Consider the following 14,618-nt stretch of genomic DNA (forward strand, 5'->3'; position numbering starts at 1 on the left):
TGTGGGGTGGCATGGATTTGCACAATTTGCTTGTTACTGTGTAAAAGCTGTCACTGGACTCTGCACTTTCACAGTTGAATGTCCCTTGTGGTGACTCACATGGATATATCACTGCAGTGGCGTGTGCCACGTTGGTGGAAGGAGGAAGGGGAGGCAATGCAAGAAGAGGAGGATGGGTGAGGGGTGCATTTGATTTAGTCAAAAGATGGGGAAGGGGAAATGGAAAAGGCAGCTAGGAATGAAGAGATGGAGAACAGCTTCAGTGAAAATGGTCGGAAATTGCCAAGATAATCTGAATGAAACCAAATTATCTTCCTGAGCCTGTCTGGCTAGTTGTTTCTTTTACGTAAAGGGTTTCAATCTGTTGTAGTTGTAAACATAATACTTATCCTCAGACAATATAAATCCACGAGGAATAATATTATTCATCAATACCACTATTAACAGTTGCACCAGATTTGTCGTCTGCACATCCTTCATGAAAAACCCATATCAATGACTCTTGCAGCCTCTGTTGTATTGGGGTCTTGTGACTCTGGAGGTCACAAGTGTACTGTAAATTCATTGTATGGCCTAAACCAAAAACAGTTCAACAGGATAAGGTGAGCTTTTGCTAAAAGTGTCCATCAACAAATGGAAAGTGTCCACGAAAAAATGGATGTGGTTAGCAACAATAAGAATTAAAACAATGCTGCGCTGGTACTTAGTGGCCCAAAATATGATTAGAAATATCCCATTCACCACAAACATTTACCTGAACTGTTGTTTCAAGAATCGATGCACCCATACTTTCATTTTGTTTATGTGAAATTCTGAAACTATTACATGAACATAATATGTTGTGCACTCAGATTTTATTTAACGTGTTTGGGTTGAAGCAAATATTTATTTGAGCTTACTATCATTTTCAAAACCTTTCCTGGGGCGTCGGTAGTCTGTTCCTTCATATTTATTTGCTCATAGAATACCTGCTGGTCAAATGTTGCTCGGTTCGTCATTGGTGAAATATTTTGAGGTTCTTGGATCAACTGCTTTGCAAGGCTGTATCTGTATTCTGTCAGCATGCTGGTTCCAAATTAAGTCAACTTAGTTTTTAACAACTAAGACCTTCCTATTTTGTTCATTTTTCTCCATTTGCATTCAGTCAATCACAGGGTTCCACAGGTTAAAATGGAAGGACTTTGTTCTGACATGTCTTAACTTGCCTTGACTGTTTGTGTAGTTACATTGCAAACCTAAATCAACAATCTAACAGTCAGACAGCTACTGTAAACAGTAAGTAATCTTTGTTGGTGGGCTTCAGGTTTATGTAAAAGTACATTTTTGGAAACCAAATTTGACTTTGATAGCTAACATTTTTCTTGTGGTCGTCAAAGCATTTTAGACACATTTTTAGTTAAAAAAAACAAACCAAAAAAAAGTAGTTGTTTTGTTTCATGCAAGCAGGAGGAAGAAGTTGCTGTATTGCATTACATAATGATTGTTGTCACACTAAGTGTGTGCGCTTTACTGCAGTCAGGGACATAAATATCAGAGAAAAAGAGAACATCATGACTATCTTGAACTAATTAACACCAATATGTATAAAGTACAATTATTTTTGCATATCTGCAATAACTTCCTTTCAACCTCATCACAAGTCTTCATGTCTAAATCAATATCAAAATAAAGAATTAGCATGCTGCTCTATTTCATCCTAAATATAATTTGCTGCAAAGCATGTGAACATTTTTTATAGCTTTCTTTTCAGTTCACAATTAGACACCGCTTTGTGTTGGTCTAACACAAAATTCCAGTGAGGGACTGTGTGACTGTAGCTGCAGCTTGTTGTTATGTGTGGCTGAATCAGAACAACTAAAGTAGCATTGTCCTCCTGGCTTCTTGACTCTGTAAGGTCAGATTGGGCATGGGGCTGTGAATAGCTTTTCTGTGTGAAGGAGAGAGTTATGTAAATGCAACCTATTTGACAAAAACAACTAGACAGTTTTACAACTAAAATGATCAACAAGTAGCAAGAATGTTTTAAGACTTAAAAAAATGGCTTAAGCTAAGAAGGTGGCTTGTTGTCGCTGTCTGTTTTGGTCAGATGGTGCAGCAGGTGGTCTGTTCTCCGTATTTGTATTCAGGATTTTTTCAGTAATAGAATTGGAACAAAGTGTCCAACAAACTGGTGTTCTCGGATCCCATGTGGTTCCATACTTAGTTTCAGAATTTTTCTTCATTGTTAGCCGCAGTCCTCCCAAGTATGATCCGGAGCAGAGATCTTTGCTGTCTTTTTGGGTGGTAAATTCCCTGAAGTTGATCTCGTCCATCTCTCCCTTCCCTCTTTGTCTGTATTTTCAGATGACTACCCAATCTCTATTTCTTTTAATGTGTTTTGTTGTATACTGAACCCTTTTCATTTTTTTCCCAAGCACTGGCACGCTCATGCTTAACTGACCTTCATCTGATAACTTGTACTTTAGGGAAGCAGTAATTAAAAGGGAATCTGATGGCAGTGCTGCTCGGATAACTCCGGCAGTTTCCCAGGCAACGACACATAGGTCACATTTTACTCCTCGGAGGCACCAAAACACAAATCATTATTGATTCTTCCCAAAAAAATAATATTTGCTGTTATTCTTGCCATTGGAACTTTCTTTTGTGGCCCACTGGGAGTTATCCTTAGCTTATTTGATTACCAGCCTTAAACAGATCTAAAGGAAATACTAAGATGGCTGCTACTACACTTGTTATAAATATTTCAAACTTATTTTGCCAGTGTAACTTACCAGGCATTCAGATTTTATTATTCATATTTCCTTTGTTTTTTCTGCACATCAAAACCTCTGATCTCATTATGCAGATTGGCAACAGCTACATGTAGCTGTGAATGCTTCCTCTGGAGTTTTTATTGTTTGCCAGTAGAAATTATGAAGAATGTTGTTCCAGCTAAATATTAGTATGCCAGGGTTCATTTATTTTGACTCCTTTAGAAAGGAAAATTTAATCCTACTAAGCTTTAATCTTGATAGTGATTACCTTTGTGGAAGAATATTTGATGTTAGAATGTTGTTACATAACTCAGTTTCAGAGTGTTTTATTTGTGGGGGCAAATTTATTCTGTTGCAGTGTTAAAGCTGTTACTATAGAAACTATTGCTAAATGACAAACTCCTCAAGGTTGTAGTAAGTCATAACTACTAAGTCATATGTTACATTTATACTCATGTCTTAAATTGATTAAATTACTGTTCAGTTTTTGCTTCTCCCTTTCTTTTTTCTTCTTGATTTCCGCATTTTATTTGTGATAAACACACTGATAACATTTGCTGATGAATTCAGGCAGAGCTACAAACCGTGTTGACAGAGAAGCTCCAGTCAATCTGCCAGAGACTGGAATAGTACTGTTATCCTTGATTGATTTTAATTCTGGAAATCTTGAATATTTCGTTAAAACTAAGATCTCCCAATATTTAGTTTTCTATATTAACACATACACTAACCTTACAGTCTGTTTCCTTTTTTAAGTTTAATAATAATAATAATAAAAAAATCAGCTAAAGCTTAGCATGAGTTAAAATGCTGTATTAAAAAAGTGTGTATTATTTTTCTTCTTTGTGTTATGAATTAAAACTGAAATTGGCAATCAGACTACAAGGAAAACTGCTAAACTGTACCAGTTGGAAAACACTTGATCGATACATAACTACCATATGATACAGGGAAACACTGAGTTCTGTGGAGAGACAAATATCCCCAAACTGTTGCTCTTTACTAGAAAGTTGAGAAACTTGCTCCTAAAACCAGCTTACTGACTTTAAGTTGAATCTTTTTTGCTCGATTAAAATCCGAGCATTCTTCTATTATCCACGGCCAACTCGTTCATCGCTGAAGAGTTACTGTTTTAAAGAAGGCTACCTGAAAAACAGGCATTTTAATAGTTCCTAGAAACTCACTATTACTCTTATGGCGCATACTACATGCTTTTGAGAGGTGTTGTGTTGAGAGAGTTGTGTAACCTTTGTATAAAAACATGCAAGTCACATGCCAAAGCTTAAAAATACTAATTTAAGTTTGCAATTGTACTTAACTTGCTTTTGTTAAATATAAGTTGTTAGGTTATTTTTTATAATTTATGTTGGTTTTGCATTTAAATCCAAGTTTAGCTTACTAAAACTCAGATAAACCCTGTAATAGCTAATATTTAAAGCAATATCTTAAAAATGAGCATTATGTTATTTTAAAGATGACAACGTGCTTCATAAGTGCCATCAGAATCAGCTTTGGATAACTTATTTTATTTCCTTCAATATAGTTTCATTTTCAATAAGACCTGAAAAGTGAAGTTTTCTTGTATTATTTTTAAATACATCCTTTCTGTACATGTTTTTAATCCAGATTACAAAATGCAACACGTGCTGCCAGGTTTTAGTAAATTAAACATAACAGTTTGTGAACTAAACGGTCCCCATGAGGAACCAATGTCACACTTTCCCACTGTAAGCTCTCCAACTGCTTCACATACTTCCCATTTTAGCACCGACGCGGCAGATGAGGGATCAACGGCTTTTGCTTTACACTTGTCATTGTTTGGCCTTTTGTAAGCTTTCTGAAACTACAGTCGCACTGTGCTGCTTGATTGCATGTCTTTAGATCAATAGGTTTTTACAGTGCTGTTTTGGATTGTTCATTTGGAATGTCTTTTCTTTAGAAATGGAGCTTTATAATGGGTAACTCCCATTGCAAGGATCAAACCTCTTTGTTTGCTTCATGGCTTGGATTTTTGTACAATAGTAAATGAAAAAAACACTATTTTAAAGTTGTTTGAAGCACTGTAACATGCAGAACATTTCCCTGCAACACTGAAGCTTTCAAATATTAGCACGGTGTAATACTTAGAATGGGCCTGTATCCAGCCGAGCTGTTGATAATGCCCTGTTCAATCAGTATGTGCTTTTTAACCAAACATTTTACTTCCATATAGTTCGGTTTAGCTTCTCTTTCATGTTGCTTCTCCCCTGAATCCTCACCTGTTCGACCCGCTGTTGGGTCAGGTGCACACACTGGGCTGATTTGGACTGAAATTTGGCTTGTGACCAGGTCAAGACCTGCAGGGCTTGAAGGAAAGTGAGCCAGGCCAGGATATTGTCTCAGTAAGCCACCTGGGTTACTGTTGGTTACTGTTCCCCTCTCACTGTTTGTGCAGCTTAGAAACCTTCCAACATGTAAAAGAACATTATTAAACTCTCTCCTTAATTCAGTGCATACGCTTTATGTGAATAAAATGTATATTTTTGAAAATGACTTTGCTTGCCCCTGCGGTATGTAAAAATTTCCCAGGAAACACACCAATCTTTGTATAAATTTAATTGATTTTACACAGTGAGTGGGAAAGTGGGGAAATATAGTTGACTACAGTTCAGAGTTTTTTTTTTTTTTTGCTGGATCAAATGCAGAATCAAAAAAACATTAATATTGTGTAGAAGTGTGATGAGATCCATCTTGCTTGAATACTTTATATTAAACTGATTTGAAATTTGTAACAGAAATGTCCAATGAGATACTAGGTCTGTAAGGTAATGTGCAGGAGGCCTGCATACATTAAGAATTTATTATATATATTTTTTACACATCCTGCATTGTTGTACACAACCTGTTGCTTTAGAGCCTCCTAACATATCAGTAACTGAGCTAATTTCATCTGCATCTGCTTCTAGGGTTACTTTCTGTTTGAAAGAGTAAAAAAGAACCTATTATTTGGCTTCATTTACATTGGTTCTTTTTGTTGTTATACTGTACCCAATTTTGGATCCAGTTTGGGTATATGTAACTGTGATTTAAGTCTACAGTTACACCCCTAGTATTACTACAAAGTGTACTTTCCATCTTTTCACTTCTCTATGGTTGTTTTTCCAGAGAGAATTTACTCTAAACAGAACAGAAACCGCAGACAGCTTCGCACGCAAAACCTTTGCTATTTTCTTATCTTTTTCTCTCTTCATTCCAAGGTGATTTAGCTCTTCACCTGCAAATGTTCTTATGCATATGGTTATTATATGATAGTAACAAATTAAAATGGAAACCAACGGATGTTTATGAAAAACAAAGTAATTGTGTGATATGTGCTTGCCAAACTACATGATATTTTGAGCAGCACAATAGCAAGCTTGCAAACGTTATCTGTACCTTGTGTTCCCAGCTAATGAGTGGTCTGAGCTGCACAACTCTGCTCTTTAAGGCCTCATTGTAGCCTCCTCACACCCTTGACAGACGCTTGGAAACAGGAAGAAAGAGCATCTCTCTGCACATGCGTGTCTCTGCTGGACTCCTAATTAGTCCCAAGCCTATGGTTTTCTCCACGTGTTTTGATAAAGGAAGAAGGCTAAGCAGAGCCTCGCTTAGGAGTCAGTTAAGATTGAACTAATCCTAGAGCTGAACATATACTGCTGTAACTTAGCCACTCCTGTTAAAACCGCCCTAAATTCACTCATGCACACACTATTGAGCTGTTCAGCCAACACTGAGCAATTGGTTGGTTTTGACAGTTGGGGGTATTTTGTGTCATTATGGGTCTTTGAAATATTCGACAAGGAGAAATGGCATCAGAAGCGCAATCTGCTTCCCTTTCCTGCCCATTGTAAAAACCATTCTTTTTAAAATGCTTTGTATGCCTTCCCTTTTCATTATGGTTTGCTTTCCCCTGTTGCCTTTTTATAAGTGACCAGAGGTTAAAATTTCCAACTTACTCCCTGAAGTGACTCAAACTACTTCTTGACTGTAAAATCCTTAAATTTCATTTAGATCCAGAATTTTCATTCTTCATTACCTGTCAGGTAACAAGCATAAAAAATGCTTCCTCTTGCGTTACATCTATCTGTGCTACGCCACACAATGTAAATCTGATGAAATATTTATATCTGATGTTGCAGAAATCCTTATTGGGGTTTTAATTCCAACCTCTTATTTTCTTTTTAATTAAACAGAAGCAGCATTTTAATTCGGAGAACATTTTGATGTCAGCTGCTGATGATGAATAACATGTAAAATTAGCAAGCCTGGACTCTGGTGCAGAGGTTTAACTGCTTAGCTTTTTAGTAGCTTGAACTGTACCTAAATTCTGAAGGTGCTATGGTAACAAGGTATGTTGGTCTCTTCATGAATATGTCATACTTTACAATACACATGGGGTGCCTTACAAAAGACCTGTACTCTTTATACTTTTTCATAATCCATGATGTCATGACAACAGACTTTGTATTTTATTGGGATTTGATATGATGGAGCACAAATGTTGTGATGCATGCCACAAATGCATATAAGTGTGGCATGCATTTGTATTCAACTCTCTTACTTGTTTACTTTAGTGAGATCCAATGCATCCAGTAGACTTCTGAAGTGTTTTAACTAGTAAATTTAATCTAAATTTAGATTAAATTTACTAGTAAATTTACCTGTACTCTTTATACTTTTTTTTATACTTTTTCATAATCCATGATGTCATGACAACAGACTTTGTATTTTATTGGGATTTGATATGATGGAGCACAAATGTTGTGATGCATGCCACAAATGCATATAAGTGTGGCATGCATTTGTATTCAACTCTCTTACTTGTTTACTTTAGTGAGATCCAATGCATCCAGTAGACTTCTGAAGTGTTTTAACTAGTAAATTTAATCTAAACAGGGCTGCATTCACACCAGCCCTGTTTGGACTGTTTTAATAAAACTCAGTTGTTTGCTCAGGAAGTCCATTTCTTTTTTGAGGGAGGTGTGAATATACAATCAAACTCTGATGCAGACCAAAAAGGCGAAGTCTGATCTGCCTAATAACCTTGATCTGGTTTTGGTTGGAGTGAATGCCAAGCGGACCGGAGACCTCTCCAAAGTTTGGAAGCGGATTAAAGAGCAGAGCATTCTGGTTAAAAACAACCAAAACCAACACAGAAGTCTATACTAGCTGTAGAAATGGCTTTTAGTCTTTTGCCAAGAAAAGAGAAATCCTGCCACTGCTAAAGTCTGAAGCCACTCCACTTGTGTTTACATTTTGTGAAGAAGGAAGTCACACTTATTGTGTTGTTTAGAGGTTTTTGTTTTACAATCTTTAATGGTTCTTGGTACAATGTCACCACAGACGATGCGCTTAATGGTTTTTTTAAGTGGTTGGTTTGATTGACTCACACTGCAGCAGCTGAAACTGCAACAAATGTTACAATCTTGGTCCCCAGTGGAACTGAGTCAACCAGACTATCAGATGTAGCATAAATGCAGGTATAATAACTTCACAGAAGGTATGGCTTAAAAGAAAAAAAAAAGTAAAATTAGCTTTTTTAAAATATGTGTAGGAATGACCCCGTCAAAATCTGGGAAATAATCCTTGAGAATCTATTGCAAATCTTGAAAATTGATGTTTAGACATTCTGTATTTAATCTGAGTTTAAGAAGTTTCCACCAGTTTCCTCTGTAACAAAGAAAATCCAAAAACGAGGTGTGCCTTCACTATTATTCCTTTCACATTATATTTATGAGATGCTTTGTGTTGATCTGTCACAGAAATCAAAATACACTTAAATTGTGGTTGTGATGCAGCAGAAAGTAAAAAAATCTTATAGGTTTTGGATGATTTTAGGAGATGCAGTCTTCATAAATCCACTATTAATTTACGATCAGCCTCCATTATCTCAGACAAAACATTTTGTTCCATCAAAATGTTTTTTCTTATTATGTTATTTTTTCAGATCTGTTATTTTCTTTCAGATCTGTTGGTTATTAATTTCATAATCAGCTATTATTCATAACTTATGAGTTATTTTCCAGTCTTCTTACAAGTATCATGACATTTTTAAAAAGTAAGTTGAGCATTTTCACAGATGATAAGATTTAACTATCAAATACACATTTCTATTAAAAATAATACGGTGTAATTCTGCTTCCAGCAAAGAAGCAGGTTAAAGTTTTGCCAAACAGCTAATCAATGTATAAACGTTTTTACAGTGCTGGTAACTTTAAATGTGTTGGCTGCATTGCCCAGGTTTGTAAATTTGCAACAGGGTGTCCACAGAGTTGTAAAAGGTATTACATTTAACTTAAGAATTTCTGTATTGTGCCATCAGTGCCTTTCTATTTCAGTCGAAGAAATGACCAAAAAGATCTAGGAGATCCTTTTTTCCCTCCATGTTTCTAAATGTATGAGTGTATAGGAGAAAGCAGTATAGTACTTTTACCTAAAAAGAAAAATTTTCCTACATCACAATAAGGATGATTACAATTAATATTCATCAATGTGTTAATAAACACCATTATCTGTATCCAAAGGTCATTGTTACTTGGCCTGATAAGACGCTTCTCACCAACCAGTCATCATAAAAGACAATCCCCTTTTAGTGTGCACTACCTCACCATCATTTTAGGTATTTATTTTTTCAGATAGGATGATTTATTCACTACTTGCATCTCCGAGGTACAGTTAGCTCAGCGTAGGATGTATGTTTTAAGTCATGGTGAAAGATTCATAAATTGTAACATGAGCCTGTTGTCTTGCAATGTAAAGAAATGAACCCTATTGCACCATGTTTTTTGTTGATTCATCTTATTAAAAGGTGTGTCATGGCTTTTAGCCTCTGTTTAAATCCCATACAGATCCCACAGATGGATAAAGTGAGATAGTTTATTGATCCTGCAACACATCTTTTTTTTTCTGCAACAAGCGAACAATGCAGCAACAAATGACAAGCTATGAGCTAAACCTATGACCTGTACTAACTGTGGACCATTTCTCATGGATTCATGACACGGACTGCCTTGTAAATTGAGTTTTTCTCATTTCAGAAGTGCTCAAATGTGTATATGTGCATGCCCTTCAAGTTGTCATGTATAAACACTTTGCTGGTCAGCTGCCCAGTTGTTGAGATAGAAGACTGCACAGATCTGATGATAAATCACCTTCACCTCACCTCTCTGGGCTGAATTTTACCAGCTGCAGAGCACAATCCATACTGATTGTACCGAAGCTACAGAATGAATTCCAAACAACAGCATTATTTCAAATGACGATGGCCTAGAAATGCTCGAGGATTGCTTCAGCTTCCTTGTATCTGTTTATTGTGGTTTGGGAATTTGGTTTGATTCCAGTTGTAAGGTGCTGTTCTTTTGCAGATCTGTATTTAATGTTTGTTTCGTTTGACCTCAAGCAATGGTCCAAGCCTTGTGTTTCTCATATCCTCCTATGATACTACGGAGGATATGAGAAAACAGAAGACAAAGTTTGGCTTGTATTCCCGTGCTGATGCTTGTTTTGAGGGAGTGAGTTGTGCGCTGGGTGTGTTCTGCCATGTCAGTTCTGTTTTTGCAGATTCTTTCAGTTAGTGTGGGAAATCTGCTCTTGTACAAATCTAAAATTTTGGTTACAACTTGGTGAGTTGGGCTGTTTGTTTTTCAGACATTTGTAGTGTGTTGCTAAATTTTCATATCCTTCAAACTTTTTCTCATTTTGTCACATTACAGGAACAAATGTCAGTGAGTTTGAATTTTATGGGAACAACTCCGCATAATCTTAAAATAGATGGTAAAAGTGTAATGTGCTTTTGTATTCAGCCCTATGAATAAATCTCTTAGAACACCCATGTGCTGTAATTACAGCTGCAAGAATTTCCAGTGTACGTCTTTGGAGTACACTGGACTCCAAAGACGTCCAGATTTTGAATTTTACACATTCCTATATGCTAGCTCAATCATATTGAAATAAAGAGTATTTTCACATTAGCTTTTAATTCTTGCCACAGATTCGTTATTAGATTTGTTGTAGGTCTGGACTTTGACTGGGCCATTTTAAAATATAAATATACTTTAATCTTAACTGTTATATTGTAGCTCTGGCTGTACATTTAGAATTTTTGTTCTGCAGGAGAATAAACTTTGTCCCACATCTGAAGGCTTTTGTTGGCTTTCAACTTCTTGTAGGATTTCCCTGCATTTAACTGCATCTGTCTTTGTATCAATTCTGACCAGGTTTCCTGTTCATCCTAAAGCAAGGCATTCTTACATCATAATGCTGCCACTTCCATGTTTCTCTGTGGGAATGGCATATGCAGTGTGATGTGATGTATAACAAAGACTGTCCCCTGAATGAGGAAATTCTGACCAGGACAGTTAGACTCGGAGCTTACTGAGCAGCTCCAACTTTAGTGTGCAATATGGCTGCCACATATGTTGAATGTAGTGACAGCTGCCAGAATAAACAATTTAGATTCATTTTGGACAGTTTTTAGCTCGTCAAGCCAGTGGTCAGTATAGTGTAAAATATTTGTTGTTTAAGTGCACAAAATGATGAGAAATGCATTATTGGTTAGTATTGTTAATAGCAGTTAGTGACTTGTAAAATTCACTCAACTTGTGGGTGACGTCGTTGCCAGATCCAAGCTCTGATCAATGAGACAAATTGAATGCAACGTTAGTTCCACACATTGTCCTTTCAACTCTTATCAGGTTTACTGTCCCTGCTAGAAAATAGCAAATCCTGACAGCATGATTCTTTCACCTTGGTTCACAGTAGGGATTGTATTTCCAGGGATTATTTCCAGAGATACAGTTTTTTTATGCAATTTCTCTATTCATTAGAAAAGTAACTACCAAGACTATCAATTGAGTCCTTTCCAAGTTTTAGGAGAACTAGAGTAAATGTGGCAGAATGCATATTCACAACACATTTTTCAAAGTTTTATTCATAAAAAAATTTGAAAACCATGTATCATTTCCCTTCCATGTTACAGTCATTAGTTTCTTTGTGTATCACATCAAATCAAAAAAAAACACACTGTAACACTACAAAACTTCGGATGGTGTTAATACTTCTGCAAGGCACTGTAACTACGCTCTTTAACCCGTCAGACACATAAAGTAGCTTCTGAGTTTAGAAGCGGCTCCAAACTCCAGGGAGGGGATGAAAAAGTGAGGTGCCTGCCTGGCAGAGCGTGGGTCATGTGGTTCACAGAAGTAGGTCTGTTTTTCTGAACCCTGTAGCATTTAACCCCTGTGGAGTTCATGGTAACAGAGTATGCTATGAGCTTTGCTTTCTACAGTGCCTTCACCCTCAGGCTTTCTTTACTCACATAAGCTGCAGTTATCCAGGATTTTAACCTGATTTTTAATAAATAGTAAAAAATCCCAAGACAGTTGCACAGACTCAACTACAGCATTGCAAGTGAAAAGTGGACCTGTGCATCTATATTACTTATGTTGTCTGGTATGTTGGAGTTATTCCTCTTGTGCAAGTTCTGAGCTTTACCAGTCACAGTGGCAGTCTCTGTACAGATTTGTTTCATACTTTCCACTTGTTTTTCTTCCTTTTGTTCAGGCATATAGGCATGACAAAACTGAAACTGTACAGGACAATACAATGTAGCTCAGAATAAAACACTAAGAAGGAAGCATTGTAATATATTTGCTTGTATTCTCAGTGGGTGAGTTAGTGTGTATCCACATTCCTTCATCTGCATTGTTGGCTCAAATATATATGTCTGACATAGATAACTATAAAGCGAAACCAAGAAGACTTCTGTCTAGGGACGCACAATATATTGCCTTCAATATTTGTATCGGCTGATGTGAATCATGTTTTGACATATCGGTAACGGTCCGATAAGTGTCAGGTGATGTGACAATGATGGAGTGCAGGATTGTGACGTTTAACCGAAGCAGAGAACTCATGTAGTTTGTCACTCCTGCACTTTCGAAAGTAGAGGGGAATATGCGTAATACATGGTTAAATATTGTCTATCGGCGGATTTTGATGTTGGCCCAAAATGTCCTGACCAGGATTTTAAATTTTCACTTGACCCCATTACAGATGTAAGTCATTTAACATAACAAAGTTTCTGAAACCAACTTCTAGTCTGACACTTTGTGTTTTGTAAAACCAGTCTTCTGTATTTGCCTGAAAACATATTAGCTTAAGGAGCCATGAAATGACACCACATTTAATCTTATCCTGAATATTGCTCTCTCTTTAATTGCTCCACCTCAGGCTATTTAAGCTAAAGTAGTGCCCCTAATGTTCTAAAAATATGTCACTTAAAAGCAAAGGCTTTACCATGTGCTTATAAAGATACACCTGACTGGATATACTGTATATAGGTAATGTTTTATGTCCAATAAACTTGGGTCTTGCTCCTGCTAGCTACCATTTCATGTGGAGCAGTTTCTTTCTTGTTTTGATGTAACTCTGATAATTTCCCACATTTTAATCTCTAGAAAAAATATAAAGGAAAACTGAGCATTTTGCTTTAAATTCTGTAAACTTTTTCAACTGTTTTAAACTGATTTCAGTGACCACATCATAGAGCAGGTGACATCAGACAGGATGCAGCAAACTACACAATCTCTGCTAGCTTGTTGAGGAACCTACAGATTAATTTTTGAGCAAAATCTTTCCTGATTTAGTTGCTGTTTTTGCAAGATGTGGACACAAATACAACAGTATTCATTTTTAAGAATAGTCTTCAGGTCACGGGGTTATTCTAACTATAATAAGTTAGTTTCAAGTTGTTTCCATTTTGCCAGTTTTTGTGGCATTCTATAGAGCAAAGAAAAAATTATAAAATATTGCTACATCTCATTCAACTTTTTCTTTCTGAACTTTGATTGCTCTGGTTCAGATCAAGAGAAAACACTTATTCTAATCCTGAGTGCTAATCTATGCTTTGAGTCTGGTCTTTCAAGTAACCTGTCAGATTTCATTAAGTTCTCAGTGTCTTAAATCATGTTTTATGTTGCAGTCCACTGTTATTAAAAGTTAGTATGATGAAAATGTCAGACTTAGCAAATCATATAGTCGTATTTGGATGTGTTTCTAATATAATGGTACACAGAGAGTACCTGCAGACTTTTTGGAACAGCACTTTGAAGTACTGAAACCTATGAGTGCAGAAAGTAGGTTTTAACTTGACAGTTTTGGGAGAATAAACATCTTTAAGCTTCTTTAAGACTGAAGGCAACTGAAGTTGCTTGTCTTTAAGACAAGCAACAACTTGTAGCCACAGGAGTCGCTGGCTGTTTTAAGTCTGGGATCTCTGATGCACAGATGAGAACTATGACAGTATTTAAGGAATTTCTATTTTTGAGGTGACACTCACTGTAGAATGACTGGAAAAACAGTAAAAAATAGAAGAAAGGAAGGAATGAAATGTTCAGATATGTGGTGGAGTTGGGATGTTAGACACTTCAGATAAAAACAATAACGTTATGAATTTCAGATAGTGGTCTTTGTTTGTTTTTGAAAAGCAGGAAACGAGACGAGTTTGTTAGTGTCGCCGCTTGTCGTCGGCTGCATACTTGGCCGAGGCGGAGTCGAGGCAGAAAGCTTATCAGTGTGCCACTCGCAGTATTTGTTTGTGGATGGGGTCATGTTTTTCAGTGTGAGAGCATATTTTGTGTATACACATTGTAAGGGTGTGAGAGTGTTTACACATGTTGGCGTGTGCATACACAGATATGTGGCGTCGCCGGTATGCCAAGGATGGCCCAGCTGAAGGTGGAGCTGTGGACGTGCTGTGCTCTGGCTTGTTCTTAATGCCATCTCATCAAGCTGGTTCATCTTTCAAAGCATTTTAGAGTCTGAACAGGAGTATTTTGATTAAAATTT

General features: G+C 36.7%; 1 protein-coding gene across 2 annotated transcripts in view; it reads left to right on the forward strand.

Annotated features, from left to right (window-relative positions):
* Positions 1 to 14,618, forward strand: part of cpeb4 (cytoplasmic polyadenylation element binding protein 4) — a 40,115-nt gene that overhangs the window by 4,142 nt on the left and 21,355 nt on the right. The window lies entirely within an intron of this gene.

Source organism: Xiphophorus maculatus, chromosome 11 (assembly GCF_002775205.1).
Source record: "Xiphophorus maculatus strain JP 163 A chromosome 11, X_maculatus-5.0-male, whole genome shotgun sequence".
Taxonomy (NCBI): domain Eukaryota; kingdom Metazoa; phylum Chordata; class Actinopteri; order Cyprinodontiformes; family Poeciliidae; genus Xiphophorus; species Xiphophorus maculatus.